This window comes from Amphiura filiformis, chromosome 16 (genome assembly GCF_039555335.1).
Source record: "Amphiura filiformis chromosome 16, Afil_fr2py, whole genome shotgun sequence".
NCBI lineage: Eukaryota > Metazoa > Echinodermata > Ophiuroidea > Amphilepidida > Amphiuridae > Amphiura > Amphiura filiformis.
The window spans coordinates 45,563,231-45,572,068 of record NC_092643.1 but is presented as its reverse complement, the minus strand read 5'-3'; positions in this window follow the sequence as shown (position 1 = coordinate 45,572,068).

The following is an 8,838-nucleotide window of genomic DNA, read 5'->3' as shown; positions in this document are numbered from 1 at the left end:
CTTTAATTGACAAGTTACTTTCATTTTCTGATATCCATGTGTATTACTAAGTCACAAAAAAGAGGACATTTTGGTGGAATTGAGTGTCGACCACAGAATTCTTTGCTTTGTTTGTTTGTTTGTTTGTTTGGACTGATCAAACAATAGTTTAAAAAGGTGTTATGGGAGGGATTGGGTGCTAAAAAAGCCATTTTTGGAATTTCTCTTATGATATTACTTAAACTTTCAGCTTTCTTTTACTTTTTATTTGATACAAATCGCACATCGCGGTCAAAAGTTGTGTGTAAAAAACTTCCAACCGATGACGCGAAAAACTGTCAAAATAAGCATTTATCCCATTTTAACACATGCATTATATTTCTTATGTATTCTTTTGTTTTCAAACAGTGTTATTTAAGTAATCAACAAATATAAATTAATTACAGGCCAAAATACATCAATGGAACATAACAAATTGCTGCATATATAAAATTCAAGTGATATGACAGTAAAAATAACCATTAATCATAATATGCTAATTAGCTAAGTAATATTCATATTTCAATGTTATAACTTTAAAATAGATTTTCTCCTATTTCATATTTTAGCGGAAATGCGCCTTAAAAAAAGTGGAGGCAAAAAAGTACACCCCATTGACAGAAATACTCTCAGAACCAGTGGCGTCACCAGTGGGGGGGGGGGCTGCCCCGGGCACAAAAAACTGGGAAGAAGAGTTAAAAATTGGGAAGGGGGAAAAAGGGGAAGGAGAGAAATAGAGGGAAGAGAAAGGGGAAAGAAGAGAAAAAAGAGGGAAGAAGAAAAAGGGGAAAGAAAAAAAGAAAACAAAGGAAGAAAAAAGGGAAGGAGAAGAGAAAGGGGAAGGGAGAAGAGAAATGGAAAGAAAGAGGAAGAAGATCTACTACTTTCACTGTGAAATTTGTACTCTGAAACACTGATTTTTTTCTTCTAATATGCCAAAACCAGGAGCTCCAGTGCGCTCCGGCCCTTGTCCCCCACCGGGGCTTTGCCCCTGGACCCCATCAGGGCTCCTAAGGCGGGCTTCTGGACCCCAACCGTTTAAGAAGGGCAGCCATATAGTGATCAACCTTAAGACTGAGGTCCCTGAATCGATTCCTTGTGCAGTCTCTTTCTTGTAAATCTTATCTCATTTGTCAAGTAGAGAAAAGTTTCTCCAAGTCTGGAGATCTATTTCGGGGGTTACGATGACGTTTACCAATTGACACCAGCAAATTTTACATGGTGGTACATTTAATATCATAAACAGTCCCTTACTATCATGCTTCACTATGTCTAGCTTCATAAATAGTCCCTTACTATCATGCTTCACTATGTCTAGCTTCATAAACAGTCCCTTATCATGCTTCACTATGTCTAGCTTCATAAACAGTCCCTTACTATCATGCTTCATTATGTCTAGCTTCACAAACAGTCCCTTACTATCATGCATCACTATGTCTAGCCCTGTCTAGATTCATAAACAGTCGATTACTATCATGCTTCACTATGTCTAGCTTCATAAACAGTCCCTTACTATCATGCTTCACTATGTCTAGCTTCATAAACAGTCCCTTACTATCATGCTTCACTATGTCTAGCTTCATAAACAGTCCCTTACTATCATGCTTCACTATGTCAAGCTTCATAAACAGTCCCTTACTATCATGCTTCACTATGTCTAGCTTCATAAACAATCCCTTATTATCATGCTTCACTATGTCTAGCTTCATAAACAGTCCCTTACTATCATGCTTCACCGTGTATAGCTTCATAAATAATCCCTTACTATCATGTTTCACTATGTCTAGCTTCATAAATAATCCCTTACTATCATGCTTCACTATATGTCTAGCTTCATAAATAATCCCTTACTATCATGCTTCACTATGTCTAGCTTCATAAATAATCCCTTACTATCATGCTTCACTATGTCTAGCTTCATAAACAGTCCTTTAATTAAATTAAATGCACTTGGCAAATCTAAGAAAAATACCTGACTTGATTGTAAACCAAAATGAAACTACAACTGGAATGACGAAATAGTTACTTTTGCCCAATTCCTGTAATACTTACAGTAAACAATTATATAAAAACAGGACAAATCTGTTCCAACTGACCAGCAGGGAACCAAAGGATGGATCCAAAAGTGTCACACTAGGCTCACTAGCAATAGATGAAATTAAAAACATGGAAAATATAACACAACATCCAAGGGGGGGTAACACAAAACATATATTAAACAAATTTTAAAAACCCGACATTTCGAAAAGATAAAACTTTTCTTTTTCAATTCCTTTTGGGCATAGAAATACGGATATGCTCTCTTAAGTTGCTTGCCCCATTTTTTAAATATTTTTATTATAAGACATAAAAAATAGCTGACCCGGCCAAGCAAAATGACTAAGGACAATGTTGACAAAATTGTTTTGTTTTAGTTCATGTTTTTTAGTGTTTACATACCCAATGATTTTCTTATGTCATTTTGATGCCACCTATACATATAGGCCTACTAAAATAGCAAATTAAGGGGGTACTACACCCATGTGGTAAATTTGTGACTATTTTTGCATTTTTCTCAAAAAATAATTACACACTGGTAGCAAAAGTTATGTATATTATTGGGGCAAGGAATCCAATTACTACACTGAAATTTCAGTGACTCAAGACAAGCGGTTAATGTTCAGTATATATGAAAGGAAATGAGGTACATCCTAGCGGTACCTTATTTCTGATCATAAATAAGGGGTGGTGCAATAATTATGTGTCCCCCGGGGTGGTGAATTCTCAAAATGGTCTGCTAAAAATCGCGTGCCCCCCCCCCCTTGCCTCCCCTTTCGACGTGCCAAAAATCTTTGCCCCCCTTACACATGCAAGATTTTGGGGAACCCGAATTTAAAACCTTAAATTGTCTTATCATATAATGCGAGCGCAGCGAGCAGGAAATTTTGCATATTTGAACGTGTTCCTAACGTTTTCCTACGCCTTTTTAGGGCATAATATAGAAACGGTACCTGAAATATCTGTGCCAAAAATGCTTGCCCCCCCCCCTTTCGACCTGCCAAAATCGCTTGACCCCCCTTTGACGCGCCAAAATGCTTGCCCCCCCTTTTGGCCTGCCAAAATCTTTGCCCCCCTATAATTCACCACCCCGGGTACACATAATTATTGCACCACCCCTAACAAACCGCTTGTCTTGGGTCACTGAAATTCCAGTGTAGTAATTGGATTCCTTGTTACCACTGTGTTATTAGTTTTTGAGAAAAATGCAAAAATTGACACAAATTTATCGAGGGGTGTAGTACCCCCTTAAAGCTGATCAATTGATTCTTCACAACACCGTCCTAATTTGACCTGATTGAGTCACATAATACAAAATAGAAAAGATATGTATTGAAATGATAACACACACATTTTCATTTACAAAATATAATAATGAAAAAAAAAAGTGATTGTTTGAATAAATTTTTGAAATATCATTGTAATGTGATATCCATCTTGGTTGAACAAGTTGTTACTCTATATTTATGATAATGCACAAATGATTTGAGTAAATAGCAGGGTTGGCGATTTGTTTTTAATTTTTTTTTTAAGTGATTTAAATCACATTTTTTGTTTTTTATTCCAAGAACTGCCATATCCAATGATAAAGTCAAAAGACACCAGTGGAATGCGCAATCATATAAGGTATTTACAAAAAATCAAAACGTGTTTTTACATGTGAAAATTTCAAAGAAATTATGATTTAAATTGTGATTTAAATCATGCCAACCTGGTTATCAAATCATCATCATCATCAGTCGGCTGCGGAGCAGGCGACTACAAGCTTTCTCCAACTGTTGCATGATCTTGGGCAAGCGAAACAATTTTGTTTGACTGCAGCATCCCTTCAGTATCTCCCAGGAGGTGCTGTACATACTGTACAGTATCCGCGGCCGTCCCGGTTTCCTCTTCCCATGTGGAGGAATATAAAGGGCGTATTCTTTCACAGGCTCGTCATTTTCAAGACGCAGTATATGGCCGAGAAATTTGAGTTAATGACGCTTGACTCTGGCAACCAGTGGAGTGGTGTTGGTCAGATTATATCAAATAGAAGTGAAAAACCTGCAGATCAACAGAAATGAAAATGAAAGACTGCCTATAAGCTCCTATATATAAATTGCAAATATGGTGAAATTTGGGCTGTAAATAAAATACCGTAAAACCTCGTCTACAAGCATATATAGTGTTTTTTATTAAAGCTAAATTAATTCGAAACAAGTGAAATATGCCAATACAATAGATTGGTCTTAGAACAATACTTGTTTGTATATGCTTGGATCCGTAATTTATTTGCTCAAACTCCATAATGGCGCCTGGATTAAAGCCATATTATAACATTTGCTGAGGAAGACGCCCTCACTGAATTTTTAAAATTCCTTTTTTTACACGATTAAATTGTACTTTATTAAACCAATATACCCTGCAAAAATCAAGACTCTAAGTGCTGTAGTTTTGTCAAAATCCGTGATTTTGAATTAAAGGCTGATTCAGCGCTTTATTATTACGATGGAATTATTAGTCGACCGCATACACGATGTTCATAACACACAGTACGTCACGGCGTGCGGGACGGTGATATACACAACAAAGGGTCGTACCAAAACATGACCGAAGGAGTGGTACGTATTGGCGACATGTGCGCTGGTAGTAAATTCCAATTTTCTTTGCTTTGCCGTAGTTGTTCGGCTCAAAAATAAAAGGGGATAGGCCTATATCTGACAGTAAAAGCTAACATTTTATGGCAAAGAAATGCGAATCTATTTTGTTTGAAAATGTTATAATATTGCTTTAATGGAGCTTTCATCAGAAGCACTCTATATGCTTGTAGACGAGGTTTTACGGTAGAGGTGTATGGTATTTCAACCTGCCGTGAATACACCCACATACACCCACAAAAAGACAGACATTGTTCTCGGTATGGCAATAAGAATTGAATACACAACGTCCACATTTGCTTCCCAGCAAACACAAAAACGTTGTTATGTTAAAATATTTAATTTATAATCTTAAGTTATAATTTGGGTTTTGGTTTAGGTAAAAACGTTTTAATAACATTAAAATGTCGGGTTATAAGGTCATGAAATCGTTTATCTCGCACACTTGACCGATTCAACTGTAGGCCTATCAACGATGACACAGTATTTTTGTGTGCTGATTCTGGGAGTATGATATGGCATAAAATTAAGTGGACACTAGTAGTACCCACTACCCAGTATCATAAAAGTAATTTGACAGAATCACACGATATTCCATATAGGGGGCCTATAAAGGCAAACTGAAAGTAGGTCATGTAGTTGTCAGAATAGAACAGAATAGTAGTGCCAGGAGCTGCCAGGTATTGACAATAAACAAAATTCCCTAAGATTAATGAAACGTGTCTGAATCTCCGGTCTTCTTAAAAATGAGACAAAAAGACAAATTTCTTGTCAAAAAGGAAACAATTTTTGTTTTAGCAACCCCGGTTAGCAACGCAAATCATTTCAGATAGAGTAGCCTATACCTAATACCAAAGGTTAAACAAGTTTACTGCAGACAGGCAAACCTAGCGGTTTTTAGTTCTTCGACTCTACACAAAGAAAAAAATTCAATCTCTTACAATTGGGGATCTATTCATGTATATAATATCAGGTCCCCCACTGTAAAAATCGGACCAGCCAAATTTGCATGCTACAGAACCTGAAATATAAGTTCCCGCGAATCACAAATTGACACACGTATGGGATCGGGAGCTGCCATGGGTGCTAATGGAGGTTGTACTTCATTAATATATTCTTGTTCATTGATTGGTTAAAAGTGGATCACATGACCAAAAATAGTTCTAACCATCAGTACTTCTATCCGCAAACTTACACCGTAAATAGTATTTTCAATGTCCCCGGATGAGCCGTAAATAGTAAAAGTAGGCCTACCTTTAAGCCGATCATGATGCAGTCATGTCTACAGTAGAATTCATCTCGACCTTTGCAGGACTTAAACCCCATTAAAAGCTTTTAAACCAAGATAACACTCATTGAAACAGCTCAACTGATTAAATCGGATCTTCTCTGGTTGTGCACATGTGTCTGTTTTACATGTGCGATATCGCAATAAAGTTGGTATTATAGCTTCAGTTGGGTAACCGATTATAAAGGAAACGGAAGTAAACAATGGTATGTGGACCTTTGTTCACGAAATGAGACAATGGCCTGCTTTTTGTTAACCAGCATTCTTGAAAATAAGCAACATAATGATTGTTGACTTTAATAACACGGTTTGGAAATAATTTCTTCATATTTTTGGTGTTATCTGTCGTTTACATATCCTTCCTAAAACACAAAAGTGCGACCTCTCCAAACACCTAAATTAGCTAAAATTTAGGACATGTTACAAAACTATATTTTCTAGAATTTCATAGAATAGTTTAAATGTAGCTTGTACCGTTTTTTTGTGGCATCCTTCAGAACGGAGCGGTCCGTTACCAATATAGCTCAATATTTTCGGTCAAATCTCCATTCAATTAACACGGGGAGTTGGCTAGCTATGAGCTAGCTATGCTTTGCCCTCACTCATATTCTACGAAAGTGCGACCCTTCTGAACATCTAACCTAGCTGTAATTGTAGGTCATGTTAGAGAAATATATTTGCTAGAAGTTTGGAGAATAGTTTAAATATTGGCCGGTTATTTTTCACACAATGATGTTAACTAGGCAAATGCAATATACTTCGAACGTACGCTATTTGTAGAGGTCACGTGTCAATGGTGAGAGCACTGTGTATTGTGTATAGGAAAACGGACAGTAACTGCAGTATGATAGTACAAATTCTATTCAAAAGAAACTAAATGCTGAAAACAACTATTATTTTCAATCTTGCATAAATCAAACTAACTATAAATCCAGGGGACCATTATTTTTCTTTATGGCATACAGGTTAACTCATGTAAAGGCTGGCAACTAGGTTTTGACTTCTACCACTGTGTACAGCACAGATGAGAATAAATCCCAAATCGGGCTATTCCAGTTGATATCCAGACACCCCCTATGGAAGATATGACCTTCTCCTACACGGGGAGTGTGAATTTCAAATGGGGACTACCTGAATAATCATAGGGTTCCCAAACTTTTTTCCTATGACCAAAATTTCATAAGCAAAATATGATATGACCACAGCATAATACAAATGCTGTTAAGTGTTACTTACCTAAACTTATTCCAGTAGCATTACATTACGTTACATTACATTAACCAACACTTAGGGCCTATATAGCGCCTTTACCGCTGGATTCAAAGCGCAATAAAACAAAAACAAAGAAGCAAAAAACAAGAAAAACTAAACATAGGAAATCTGAAACAGATGAGTTTTGAGAACAGATTTGAAGGTTTCAACTGTTGGAGAATTACGAATGTGATTTGGAAGATTATTCCAAGCTCTGGGCTAGCCACTGAGAAGACCAATGGTTGCTAGAACTGTGATGTCAACTCGAAGGTCAAACAATGAACTAGCAAAAGCAGCAACTAGCATTGAATCATATTGTAAATTTCCTATAATAGACTTTCCTATTGCATGCCAACTTCAAATCTTTATCATGCATGCTTAAATTGTTCAGTATTAACAAAATGCATTTTTTTCAAAAGGCATGAAATATCTTGCCCCTAAAGTGAAAGTAAAACTGTCATTTGCTTTCTCTGGTTTGACCGTTTCTGGTTAAAAAAGGGGTGTATTGTTCAGGTGAAATGAGATATAGCAATCTCTTGTCACACTTGACCTGATTGGAAAGGATAGAATTCCACGTTCTTTGTTAAATTCTTCTTCTTGATTATCTTATTTTCAGCAATCCCATGATTATGATGTGTAACTACTTTTTAGATATGACAAAGCATATTCTAAGCTTTCCCAGATAAAGAATTGCATTTCAAAAAAATTGTGGAAATGTTGATATCTTTTTGGAAAATATGATTTATCTCCCAAGGAAATGCAGATAATGTGGCTTTAACTTCAAGGTACGGCTTGTCAAGTCAACAACCTTCACAATGGCATCAATTATAAATGGTTCAGAATCATGGACAATGAGGTCTACCAATAGAAAGATAGTAGATTCATATCATTCGAACTCTGGTACACATGCTATACCGTAGAAGACTCAGCAGCAAATCAGCTGGACAAGATACGAGTATGTTTGAGTGTTAATTTTGTTATGGGTGGATATTAAAGGAGGATTTCGTAATCCTAGCATCCTCTTTTTATGACATTTTTCAGTAGATATCCACGAAAAAGTTTATTTCCAAAATTTCAGTTGATTCCGATTTTGCGTTTGCGATTTATGCATGATTATGTGTATTACACTGCTCCATAACCAATGTGTTGTAATTTCGTTCTGGTGCACCAGAACGAAATTCAAATTTGGTGATATTTTTGCTAAACGAATTAATCTGCAAGAAATATTTGGTACATAAACATTATGTAGCCAGAGGTATCCAGTGGTGTAAAAATCTCAACTTTTTTTGGGAAAAGTGGGGGATGAGGCTGTGGATCACGAAATGCCCTTTAAAAACATACCGGGGTAGGCCCTACATTATTCAAAACTTTAATCATAGGCCTACTAAATATCATTTCACTAGTGGAATGTGACCAATCGGATAAAATATTCTTAGAAACATCATTGAACAAGGTTTCCTTATGATCACTACGAGAACTAAGAAAGAACCACTGAATGAATGTAAAACATAATGTTGGACCCGTTGTTTGGAATAGTGAAGTTTTACCGTATCTGGGATGACCTCGTTCGTTCACTTTCATTTTCTTTTACAACAGTTTGCTCGCCTC